The sequence below is a fragment of the Nycticebus coucang genome, chromosome 11, assembly GCF_027406575.1.
Source record: "Nycticebus coucang isolate mNycCou1 chromosome 11, mNycCou1.pri, whole genome shotgun sequence".
NCBI lineage: Eukaryota > Metazoa > Chordata > Mammalia > Primates > Lorisidae > Nycticebus > Nycticebus coucang.
This window is the reverse complement of record NC_069790.1, coordinates 100,638,688-100,650,619: the sequence shown is the minus strand read 5'-3', so window position 1 is coordinate 100,650,619 and position 11,932 is coordinate 100,638,688.

The following is an 11,932-nucleotide window of genomic DNA, read 5'->3' as shown; positions in this document are numbered from 1 at the left end:
ACAAAAATAGTATCTGCAGCTCTATTGGGCTCAGAATTCACAGCCTCAGAGGAAAATGGACACATCATGTCCTTTCCAAGTACCGGTACATTCTATCTGGAAAACAGACTATTTATTTACTTAGGAATGGGCGATTTTTAAAGCAAGCTTGTTTTTCCTGGTCATCTTGTATTTACAAATTCCATGAAGGCTAAACACCTACAGTTCATCTTTCCTCCAATACTTACCTCTCAATCCCGCCTGCTCCTAATACAAAGAGGTCTTTGAATAACTTCTGATAAAAGAGCAACATTTCACTGAAGTGATTTCACAGAATTCTCTTGGCACAACACTCTCTTGTCACCCATCTCCCAGCCAGCACTGTGATTCATGAGCCCAGACCTCAGGCCCCACAGATAGCCCTGTTTTCTAAAACGCCTGACTCATTCTACCCAGGCTTTCTTGAAGAAAGTGAAATCAAACCCTCCCACAGTCCTTTAAAAATGTATACTTTAAATTCCAGTTGTCGTAGTAACATCTTCATGCTGTCTTGGTGACTTTTATATATTTTGGTGCTGATGGACCATCAGTTTCCATGAGAACAGAAGTGGATTTAAACAAAGAGAATTTTGTGGTGTTTTTCTTAATGTCTTGTGAAAAACAAAACCCACTTCCACAGGGACAGCCTCAGAAGAGCTCAGATAGTTTAACAATAGAATGACGAAAAATCGTGGGTTAGTAGGACCCAGAAACCAATGGGGTTTTATTTGTCCTTTGAATTTTATTTTAAGGAAAAGGAATGTGTTTGTTTGCTTGTTTGTTTTGGAAAGACTCAGTTACGTTATTAACTGTCACTCTTAAGTGCATATTCTTACCTTCAACTTTGAGGAAAAACTTATCACTCCTACCACAGAATTGTAATTTTTCCCAATCCATGCTTCACCACACCCTCCCCCTGAACCCTACCACCCACTTGTGACAGGGCGGTGCCAACCAACCTGACGTTCCCTGCTATTTCAGACTCAAGGTCTGTGAGTCCATTCTTTCTTTCAAAGCTGAATGAAAAGTGTAAGCTCTTGGAGTTCAAGGACATAGCACATGCTTCTTCAGAACTCTCTGCATAGTCCTGTTTGTTAGTTGGTTTCACTTGAAGCTTTCCGTTCTTCTTCTTCTTTTTTTTTTTTTTTTTTTTTTATTGTTGGGGATTCATTGAGGGTACAATAAGCCAGGTTACACTGATTGCAATTGTTAGGTAAAGTCCCTCTTGCAATCATGTCTTGCCCCCATAAAGTGTGACACACACCATTCTTCTTCTTTTTTTCCTATGCCTAGTTGATGTTCTAGGCAAAGCTTTCCATTGTGTTATACAGAATTAAGTTTGAGCTGAGAATTTTTTTTTATTGTTAAATCATAGCTGTGTACATTAGTGCAATCAAGAGGTACAATGTGCTGGTTTCATATACAATCTGAAATATTCTCATCAAACTGTTCAATGTAGCCTTCATGGCATTTTCTTAGTTATTGTATGTAGACATTCGTATTCTGCCTTTAGAAAGTTTCGCCTCTACCCATTCTAAGATGCACCATAGGTGTGGCCCCACCCATTACCCTACCTCCACCCTAACCTCCCCCCTCCCTTCCCCTTCCTTGGCCCTTTCCTCATAATCTTGTGCTAAAGTTGGGTTATAGCCTTCATGTGAAAGCTATAATTTAGCTTCATAGTAGGGCTGAGTACATTGGATACTTTTTCTTCCATTCCTGAGATACTTTGCTAAGAAGAATATGTTCCAGATCCATCCATGTAAACATGAAAGAGGTAAAGTCTCCATCTTTCTTTAAGGCTGCATAATATTCCATGGTATACATGTACCACAATTTGCTAGTCCATTCATGGGTCGATGGACACTTGGGCTTCTTCCATGACTTAGCAATTATGAATTGGGCTGCAATAAACATTCTGGTACAGATGTCTTTGTTATATTGTGATTTTTGGTCTTCTTGGTATAAACCCAATAAAGGAATTATAGGATCGAATGGCAGGTCTATTTTTAGGTCTCTAAGTAGTCTCCAAACATCATTCCAGAAGGAACGTATTAGTGTGCATGCCCACCAGCAGTGTAGAAGTGTGCCCTTTTCTCCACATCCACGCCAACATCTCTGGTTTTGGGATTTCGTTATGTGGGCTACTCTTACTGGGGTCAGGTGATATCTCAAAGTAGTTTTGATTTGCATTTCTCTGATGATTAAGGACAATGAGCTTTTTTTCATGTGTTTGTAGATCGTGCGTCTGTCTTCTTTAGAGAAGTTTCTCTTCAAGTCCCTTACCCACCCTGAAATGGGATCATGTGTTCTTTTCTTGCTAATATGTTTGAGTTCTCTGTGGATTCTGGTTATTAGACCTTTATTGGAGGTATAACCTGCAAAAATTTTCTCCCATTCTGAGGGCTGTCTGCTTGCTTTACTTACTATGTTCTTGGTTGTGCAGAAGCTTTTTAGTTTGATCAGGTCCCAGTAGTGTATTTTTGATACTGCTTCAATTGCCTGGGGAGACCTCCTCATAAAATATTCACCCAGGCCGATTCCTTCAAGAGTTTTCCCTGCACTTTCTTCAAGTATTTTTACAGTTTCATGTCTTAAGTTTAAATCTTTTATCCAGTGAGAGTCTATCTTAGTTAATGGTGAAAGGTGTGGGTCCAGTTTCAATCTTTTACAGGTTGCCAGCCAGTTCACCCAGCACCATTTGTTAAATAGGGAATCTTTTCCCCACTGAATGTTTTTAATTGGTTTGTCAAAGATCAAATAACGGTAAGTAGCTGGATTCATCTCTTGGTTCTCTATTCTGTTCCAGACATCTACTTCTGTGTTTTTGTGCCAGTATCATGCTGTTTGATCACTATTGATTTATAGTACAGGTCTGGTACCGTGATTCCTCCTGCTGTGTTTTTATTGCTGAGTAATGTTTTGGCTATTTGAGGTTTTTTCTGATTCCATATAAAATGAAGTATTATTTTTTCAAGATCTTTAAAATATGACAATGGAGCTTTAATAGAAATTGCATTAAAATTATATATTGCTTTGGATAGTATAGACATTTTAACAATGTTGATTCTTTCCAGCCATGAGCATGGTATGTTTTTCCATTTGTTAACATCTTCAGCTATTTCTTTTCTTAAAGTTTCATAGTTCTCTTTGTAGAGATCTTTCACGTCCTTTGTTAGGTATACTCTCAAATATTTCATCTTCTTTGGCACTACTGTGAAAGGAATAGAGTCCTTGACTGTTTTTTCGGCTTGGTTATTGTTGGTGTATATAAAGGGTACAGATTTATGGGTGTTGATTTTGTAGCCTGAGACATTGCTGTATTCCTTGATCACTTCTAAAAGTTTTGTAGTAGAATCCCTAGTGTTTTTCAGATATACAATCATATCATCTGCGAAGAGTGAAAGTTTGATCTCTTCTGACGCTATGTGGATACCCTGGATCGCCTTTTCTTCCCTAATGGCAATGGCTAAAACTTCCATTACAATGTTAAAGAGCAATGGAGACAATGGGCAACCTTGCCTGGTTCCTGATCTAAGTGGAATGATTTCATTTAACTCCATTCAATACGATATTGGCTGTGGGTTTGCTGTAGATGGCCTCTGTTAGTTTAAGAAATGTCCCTTCTATATCAATTTTCTTAAGTGTTCTGATCATGAAGAGATGCTGGACATTATCAAAAGCTTTTTCTGCATTAATTGAGGGAATCATACGGTCCTTATTTTTTAGTTTGTTTATGTGCTGAATTACATTTATAGATTTACGTATATTGAACCAGCCTTGAGACCCTGGGATAAATCCCACTTGGTCGTGGTGTATGATTTTTTTGATGTGTTGTTGGAGTCTGTTTGTTAGGATCTTATTGAGTATTTGAGCTGAGAATTTTAATAGTTAACTCCACAGGATTTTTGTGTGAGAACAAACTTGAAGGTAGGAAGAAGGCAACCCCAGTCTGCATAGCAGGCTGTGTCAGTGACATATGCTTTAATTAGTCCTTTTGATAGAACGAACCTGTCTCCTGCATTTGCCACATGCTAGGCACTGGGCTAAACTAAACTAAGCGTATTGTCTTAGTTTGTTTTCTGTTGCTATAACAGAACACCATACATTGGATAATTTATAAGGAAAAGAAATTTATTTCTTACAGGTCTGGAGCCTGGGAAGTCCAAGCACATAGCAAGCACCAGTTATCTAGTGAGGGCTTTCTTGCTGCTTCGTAACATGGCAGAGGCTATCACGTGGTAAGAGGGAAGAGGAGGTATGTGTGTCAGCTCAGGACTTGCTTTTCATAGTTACCAGTTCCATCCCTAATGATTTTTTTTCTTTCTTTTTTTTTTTTTGAGACAGAGTTTCATTCTGTTGGCCCAGGGTAGAATCATGAGATCATAGCTCACAGGAACCTCAAATTCCTGGGCTCAAGTGATCCTCTTGCCTCAGTTTCCCCAGTAGCTAGAACTATAGTTTCCTGCCACCACCCCTGGCTAATTTTTCTATTTTTAGTAGAGATGGCATCATACTTTTGCTCAGGCTGGTCTTAAACTCCTGAGGTCAAGCAATCCACCTAGCTTGGCCTCCCAGAGTGCTAGAATTACAGGTGTGAGCTACCATGCCTGGTCCATCCCTAATGACTTTATCCTATCCTAATTTCCTCCCAAAGGCCCCATTTTCAATCAATGTATGAATTTGGAGATTGAGTGTCCAACACATGAAATTTAGGGAACACGTTCAAACCATGTATGATCTTATCTAACCCTTACAATACTTTATAAGGTAAGTTCTATTTTTAATCTTCCATTTTATGAATGAGAAAACAGAGCTACAGAGAAATTGGCAACTTGCTCCAAGGGTTACACATCCATTTACCAAGTAGAACCTGGATTTGATTAAAAATATCTTGCTGTACAACCCATGGCTTAACCAATAAGCTAAGAAAACCTACATTTTATAAGAATATCCTAAACCCGAGGCCAGTGGGATGGGTTTTGTACATCTGCACAAACTTGACCACATGGTCATACAGGGACCCTGTGTACCTGGTCATTCCCCAAGTTCTGTCTTTCTGCATTACCACTTTGCCACACCTGCCTGGGCAGAAGTAAATGCCTACACTCAACCACAGGTATGAGACTAAGTCATTGCCAATGGTCCTGTAAATCAATTTCTGGTCCTTTGGAAAATAACATGCCCCATAAAAAAAAAAAACAAGAGGCTCCATAAAGGATTTTACTTTCTTTCTTCTTCTTTTTTTTGCAGTTTTTGTCTGGGGCCAGGTTTGAACCTGCCACCTCCAGTATATGGGGCCAGTGCCCTACTCCTTTGAGCCACAGATGCCACCCAGGATTTTACTTTCTGACCTGCTAATCCCATTCATGAGAATTTGTTCCAAGAAAATAATTTTGAAAAAAAAAAATATACACAAGAAGGCTTGAGTCCAGCATTATATGTAATAACAAAAATTGGAAGCAATATAATGTCTCACTATAATAGGTCTTCAGGTAAATTCCATCACATCAACTGAATGGAACTCCATATGGCTAGCTATGAAGAGGACACAGCCTCAAGTAAAAATGTTAATAATTTCATGAACATGTTCAGTTCACCATCTGAAAAATTACCCTTTACTTAAGCCCACAATAATGCTTTCTTTAAAAAAAAAAAAAGTTTAGGGCGGCGCCTGTAGCTCAAGGAGTAGGGCGCCAGTCCCATATGCCGGAGGTGCCGGGTTCAAACCCAGCCCCGGCCAAAAACCACAAAAAAAAAAAAAAAAAAGTTTATAATGCTAAGTGAAAAACAGAACATAATTTTTTGTGCTGTTACAATAATAAATATATATATATATTTTTGTAGTTTTTGGCCAAGTCTGGGTTTGAACCTGCCACCTCCGATATATGTGGCCGGCGCCCTACTCCTTTGAGCCACAGGCACTGCCCAATAATAAATATTTATAATTAATACTATATAATTTATATAGTAAATTGACTTTGCTTGAAAGTGGGTTGGAAGACTGGAAAAAATATGCAAAAGAACAGGGGTCAACTCTGATTCATCTCCGTCTCCCCAATACCTACTCACACAAAGCAAAGCTGGGCAAGGGATTCTTCTCTCTACCACTGCTCACTGGAAACTGCTTCTTCCTCCATGCCCTGTGGGCCCTCCCTTCATTGTTTCTCAAGGTCAATGTTACCCACTCCTTCAAACTCCTCTGTCCTGCGCAGTGCCCAGTTGGTGGCATTGTGTGTGTGCAACACACATAGACTGGCTCTCCAGCAGCAACAGGCTGCCGTGAGGGCCATGCTGAGTAGGGGTTCTTGGAGGCCTCAGCAGCCTGGATGGAGTTCAGTCATCTGGCAAAAGAACAGAAGCCCCCAGGCTGCATGCTCCTCACGCCACACTGCCAAAGAGGTCAAGGGTGAAGAACACACAGAGAAGGAGTCAGGTGGCACTGACCAACTCCCAAAGCCCAGGAGTGCACTCAGTTGGTTGGATGCTCTGTTTATTGCTGTCCTCGTGATGTACTTGTGGCAAATATGCCGGTGGTCAGTATGCCACTAACTGGTGTCCCAGAAGCTGGAGGCCCAAGAAGACAGTCTGGAGGATGCCTGAGCTCAGCCTGGAGCAGAGAAAAAACAAAAGGTCGGTGCCCTCTGTTGTTTTGTTCTGTTTTTTTTTTTTTTTTTCACCAGCTGACACATTTACTCTCAGCTATTTTATAGTGGAGGCTGAGACAAGCCTTGTCCCTGTCCCCATTTCCGCATCCTCCCTGACATCTCTGCAACAGGTGGCTCCACAGACCTCCCTTCCTTCCAGAAACTCCTGTTCTCAGTCCCGCACCCTTCTCAGCCCCTCCTGCATCTTGTCAGTTCCTTTGCTTCCTTCTGCCCTAAAGGAAACGCTGTTATTCCCAAGGTCCCAACTCCTTTCTCATCACACGGGTGTCCCACCTTTCCTTTTGTTTTTTCTCTGCTGCACCTTGGAAGAATAAGAGTTGTCTTGGGCACACATCAAATACTCAAACGCTAATGAAATCCGATTAGCAAAAACAAGCTCTGTGAATACTTTTCATACTATCCAACACCACAGATAAGCAAAAAGTCTTCACAAAATCAGTATGTGGCCCGTGGGCCACAAGTTGGACACCCCTGCTCTACACTGCAAGTTCCTGGTTCCAACCACGACCTATGATTAAATATCCCTGCATCTCTGCCCCTCAGAGACCCCTCTCTTCTGAACCCTAGTCCCAACTTCCTTTGTGCCTGTGAGGACATCTCCTGGAATTTCCCACAGCCATCTCATGTCTCCCAGGGAGAAAGTCTAGATTCATCCAGCTCCTGTTTCACAGCTAGCTCCCAATCTGGTCTGGGAGAAGAAAGAGGTACAGAGGCTGGCCAAGGTGGGGGTGCTGCAGAGAGACCAACACGGGGGGGGGGGCGGGGACCAAGGGACAAGGAGAAGCAGAAAGAACAGTCAGAGATGGGGGGAAAGCCAAAGAGAAGGTGTCAAAGAAACCAAGGGAGGGATTAGTTGCAACTCCTCCTGGGTGTCCTCACCATGGGCATCACTCAGACTCAGCTAGGAGGGCCGGCCAGAGGTGGAAGACCTTGGCAGCTCATCCACAGCTGCTCAGACACCCTGGCCCTGGAAGATCACAGGGCCCGTCAGAGTCTTTCCTGTGAAATCAGAGAACGAGGCACCAGGGAGAGGACTCTCAAGGCAGGCACAGGGAGAGCCCCCAGAGTGGAGGGGGTGTCACGGGCATCTGCTGCTACGGAAAAGCAGAAACCCGGAGCACAGAGGAAAGCCGCGCACAGCACATAGAGGGACTTCCTATCAGCAGCTAGAACCTGCCAACTCCTCCAGGGGCACAAGAGTGAAGGACAGCCACGCTGCAGCTAAGTTCCCTGGCCCCATTTTAGATCCTGGAGCCATGAGGCCTCAGCCCCAAGATGTTGGCTTGGAGTCCACAAGGTCCCCCCTGGCCTCTGCTCTCACCCAGGTCCCCCACTGCCGTGCTTCCTTCCGCCTTCCCACAGCTCAGACCTGCCTGACTTAGTCCAGGGAGAGCCCTGCTTTGTAGAGCCTAGAGCTCTGGGACCCTTCGTAAGGAAAAGAATGCAACGGCACAAATTCAGAATCACTAGGGCCCCACTAGCTCCACGGTAAATCCCTCCCTGACACCTCCTCTTCAGGTCTCAAGGCGATTCTCTTGCCTCAGCCTCCTAAGTAGCTAGGACTGCAGGCACCTACCACAATGCCCACCTGGCTACTTCTTTGTTATTGTTGTCCTTGTTGTTTAGCAGGCCAGGCCGGGTTCAAACCCAAAGCCCTGGTGCATATGGTCGGATATGAACAGAACCTTCTCTGACAAAGACAGATGAATGGCTAAGAAATATTTGAAAAAATGTTCATCGTCCCTAATCATCAGAGAAATGCAAATCACCTGAGATATCACCTAACCCCCGTGAGAATAGCCCACATCACAAAGTCTCAAAACACTTTTACACTGCTGGTGGGACTGCAAACTAATACAACCTTTTTGGAAGGAAGTATGGAGAATCCTCAAAGAACTCAAATTAGACCTCCCATTTGATCCTGCAATCCCATTACTAGGCATCTACCCATAAGAAAAAGATATCATTTTATCATAAGGACATTTGCACTAAGCCGTTTATCACAGCCAAATTTATAATCGGCAAACTGTGTGAACAACCTAAATGCCCACCAACCGAGGAATGGATTAACAAGCTGTGGCATATGTATACCATGGAATACTATTCAGCCATTTAAAAATGGAGACTTTACATCTTTTGTATTAACCTGGATTGAGTTGGAACACATTCACCTTAGTAAAGGATTATAAGAGTGGAGAAGCAAGAATCTGATGTACTTAATTCTAATGTGAAGGCAGATTATCTAATACATACCCTCATAAGAGAAAAACTCAAATCAATTCAAGGTTGGGGGCAGGGAAATGAGGGAGTGGGGGAGGGGGAGGGGGCTTACAGTGTATGGCACGCTTCTTGAGGGTGGGATAATTATAAGAGGCACTTCCCCTAACAAATGCAATAAGTGTAACCTAATTCTTTGTACCCTCAGTGAATCCTAAACAATAAAAACAAAAAACAAAAAACATCCTGAGTGTCAAAAGCTTTTAAAACATGAATTGGTTGACATCAAGAATCTTTAAAGGCAAAAATAAAAAAGAAGAAAAAACTAAAAAAAAAAGAATGTTTATAAGGCAAACAGAAAATTCCAATTTCTTTCCAATACTGTCATGAAATTAATAGCATCTGTGAAAAATTAAGGAAGCTTTTAGAGGATCCTTAGTTTAAAGAATTGAAAATATACATAACTATGTGCAACGAGTGGTAAGTTGATGATAAAGTTATACCCACCATCCCCGACAGCTCTCATATTTGTAATATTCCCCCACTGAAAGGTCTGAAATGAATCAAACAGTGAACAATGAAATCTGACTAGTGTCAGGCATACTAAAGCCAACTAACAAACAAAAAAACCAAAGTTGGTCCAGAAACGTAAGTGCTCTCTGTCATGATAGCATCTGGGCAGCAGCTTCCTCTACCAGATTGGAAGCTCCTTGATGATAAGGACTTTTTCTTGCTCTCCTCATGCCAAGCATAGTAGATGCTTAATGAATGTGTTGCAATGAAATAATTTTTGTTGAAAAAAAAGTTTTAAATATGGCATTTCACCAAAATAAAACAAATTCTCAAAAAGTACAATGTCCCCTGTTATATTGCTTGTGTGTGACTGTTTGTGTCATATATGGTATGACCACAGCATAGTTATTTGAACCCAAAATTCCTAACGGCTTTTTTTTTTTTTTTTTTTGAGACAGAGCCTCAAGCTGTCACCCTGGGTACAGTGCTGTGGCATCACAGCTCACAGCAACTTCCAACTCCTGGACTTAAGCGATTCTCTTGCCTCAACCTCCCAAGTAGCTGTGACTACAGGTGCCTGCCACAATGCCCGGCTATTTTTTGGTTGTAGTTGTTGTTGTTTGGCAGGCCCAGGCTGGATTTGACTTGCCAGCTCTGGTGTATGTGGCTGGTGCCTTAGCCGCTTAAGCTACAGGCACCGAGCCTACTTTTTGGCTATTATGAAGAGTACTATTAAAAACAGTAGCACACAAGTTTGTTTTGTATTGTTTTTTTTTTTTTGAAACAGAGTCCTGCTATTTGCCCCTGGCTTCAAGTGATCCTCCTGCCTCAGTAAGGGCAACTCTAATAAAACAGCCTTCAGCCAGTCTGCTAAACACTTGGTGTGAGCCCTGAGTACTTGGAGCCTATCCTATCACATTGGTGCTTCTTCTATCACAACACTCACAATCCTTTTGAATCGTCATTTCACCATCTCAAAAGAAAAAAGCATGCCCACTTCCAGGTGATCTTAGCCTGTAAATATCTGCTGACTGTATCTTGCTGCTGACAAGGTCAAAAGGAAGCTTTGCAAGTACCCTCTTCCCCAGGGTCTAATAACCATAACTGCTTGTAGATGAGCTCCTGCTCTCAAGCTAGGTAGGGAAGGAAATTATCCATCCTACAAGTTCAAAGACTCAGCAAGGCTTGTAGCATCTGGGTAGGCAGCATAACTGGAGCAGCGGTTCTCTAAGTGTGTGGCCCCACAATGACAGCATAACCTGGGAGCCTCCTGGAAATGCAAATTCTCCAACCCCACCTTCTTCCTGGAGAGGGTCAGGCCATCTGCACTTGGATAAGTCTCCTAGGTGACTGAGAGGCACGCTCAAGTTTGAGAACCACTGAACTAGAGTTAATGAATTCAAACAGACTTGTTAGGTCCATCCTAGCAGCCTCTACGCCGGTGGAAAGGTTCTCCCTGTTTCTGAAGCCAACGGAGAAGGCTTGCCCTCAGGTTCACCCACGTGAAGGCTCCTCTAGCAACTGCCCAACAGCTGACACTGAATCTGTACAGATGGTTCAGGCAAGTATCATTCCCAACAAACACGTGGGTTATGAGCACCCCATTTCCCAGTATAAAGATTCATGTAATTTCCATTTTTTCTCTGATATTTGTGAAATCCTGAGTCCTGGGTTGCAGCCTTACCAAACTTCATGAATCTTTGAGATCGTCACAGGGCAACAAGCAGCATAATCATGGTTCAGACAAACTAGAACATCCCTGAAAACGAGCTGCCTAGAATCATCTTTGAGCCCAGAGCTGCAAATGGAGACCTCGTGCAGGTGTCAGTGAAGGGCAGGAAGGGCCAGGAAGGCAGGGCTGGAGGCGGGAATAGTGTCTACACTTAAAAAACCTTTGTATTTGGGCAGCGCCTGTGGCTCAAAGGAGTAGGGCGGTGGCCCCATATGTCAGAGGTGGCGGATTCAAACCCAGCCCTGGCCAAAAACTGCAAAAAAAAAACAAAAAACAAAACCTTTGTATTTATGTTTCACATTTAGGGGATTAAGGCTTTTGAAACCAAGAAGAAAAAAGTAGTTTTCTCTTTTGTCTCCCCACAGGGCAAGGAGATCCCCAGATAGCAGCTCATGGCACGCTCATGGCACTACTTATAACACAGGGTCACCCAAGTTTAAGAGTCAGGAGAGGGTGGAAAGAAAAGTAAGTGTGGAGAAAAGGAGGAAGAAGAGTCAGGTGCAATAGAACAGAGGGGTGAGCACAGACTTCCTGTCCCCTTCTCTCTGTCCCCTGACTACTGTATGACTAAACACTCTCAGAATTCTTTTTTTTTTTTTCAGACAGAGTCTCCCTTTGTTGCCCTTGGTAGAATGCCATGGTGTCACAGCTCACAGCAACCTCAAACTTGGGCTGAAGTGATCCTTTTGCCTCAGTTTTTCATTTTTAGTAGAGATGGGGTCTCACTCTAGCTCAGGCTGGTCTCAAACTTGTGATCTCAAGCAATCTACCTGCTTCAGCCTCC